This window comes from Aplysia californica, unplaced genomic scaffold, assembly GCF_000002075.1.
Source record: "Aplysia californica isolate F4 #8 unplaced genomic scaffold, AplCal3.0 scaffold00240, whole genome shotgun sequence".
Taxonomy (NCBI): Eukaryota; Metazoa; Mollusca; class Gastropoda; order Aplysiida; family Aplysiidae; genus Aplysia; species Aplysia californica.
In genome coordinates, this window is record NW_004797510.1 from 579,765 (window position 1) to 581,309 (window position 1,545).

General features: G+C 37.0%; 1 protein-coding gene across 1 annotated transcript in view; it reads left to right on the plus strand.

The window, feature by feature from the left end:
• Nucleotides 1–291: 291 nt before the first annotated feature.
• The window catches only part of LOC101856433 (ras guanine nucleotide exchange factor P), a gene marked incomplete in the record, with an annotated part of 28,242 nt that continues 26,988 nt past the window's right edge, over nucleotides 292–1,545 (plus strand). Inside the window, 1 exon segment of the mRNA XM_035970233.1 lies at nucleotides 292–470.

Below are 1,545 nucleotides of genomic sequence, written 5' to 3' on the forward strand. Positions count from 1 at the left end.
CACACACACACACACACACACACACACACATACACATACACATACACACACACGCGCACGCGCGCGCGCGCAAACACAGACACCATTCTTAATCTAAGTTCAAACTTTTATGATATACAGCTCAAAACATTTAGCATGAGACCATGGAGCTTAAACCTCCTTGCATGAGACGATTCACCACAGCAACGAAGCAGAACCACTTACTGAGAACTGCCGGGTATTCTACGAACCAGTTTACTTATCCGGATAACTTCTTCTTGGGTTTATATCCCAGCTCAAGACATTAACCGGTGGGCTAGATTTTCGATTCGGATTTTGCCCACTTTTTGTCAGGAACCTTTTAGGGGACTATGAATCCACTGCATACACTGCATGGCCCGGCTTCGTTGGATCATTTGAGGCCTGGGGATTTCACGACCCGGGCGGGTCTGGAGCATTTTGTGTCCCCGTGGGAAGTCAGAAAATAACCAGTAAGTACACTTAATTAATAGTTCTTTTCAGTCATTAACAAAAAATACAAGTTTCTTGAATGTGGGTAGCCTTTCGTTCAGTATTAAAAATATAACTTTTAAAAAGACATGCAAGTGTTTTGATGGAGAATTTTGTGACCCCGTGAGAAGTCAGAAAATAAGTAAATATGTTGAATTAATATTTCTTTGAAGTCATGAACAAAAACACAGGCTTCTAGAATTAGTATAACTTTTCTTTCAGTGTCTAAAACAACTTTTTATTTTCTAATTAATAGACATGCAAGTGTTGGGTAGATCATTTTGTGACCCTGTGAAAAGTCAGAAAATGACGAGTAAGTATGGTTAACTCATTGAAGATGCGCTGATCTGGGTCACTTGAAAAAAACAACAGCTAAACAACAACAACAACAACAACAACAACAACAACAACAACAACAACCCTCGCTGCATAATTTCGTCATTCATACCGATTTTGCTATTGTTATCTTTATCAAAAAATTAAAAACGCATGCAACATCCCTTATATTTGAAATATGTAAATTAATTCTTCTTACTCATTTGTGTATTTTGGTTGGAACTGTGCTTCAACGTTGTTGTTAGTTAATTGCTGATCGAACATAGTATGTATCTGCTTCGTCGCTAAAGAAGTCGTCTAAGAAGTCATTAATCAAAACGCCAGTGTCTAGAATGTGACCAACTTTTCATTCATTATCTTTCCTAAAAGGCGTCAAAATGTTTTAGGTAGAAACGTTAATTGAGCTGCAAGGAAGGTTGTTGTTTTTTTGTACCTCGAGATCTAAAATGGTATAGTTTTAATGATGTACAGTCAAGCCTCTGAACTTTTTGTTTCAAAGTGTCCATGTCGGTGATTGTTTTACATTCTGAGCTATTGTTTCTTCAGCCTCTTCTGTCCCGTTTCCAGTGTGACTGATTTGCTTTTTATCCATTACGAAATGAAAACGTTACTTAAAGAAAAAGAATTTGAAGAACAACTAGAATTTGAAGTAGAAGTATACAAATTTGAAGAAGAAGAAGAAGAAGAAGAAGAAGAAGAAGAAGAAGAAGAAGAAGAAGA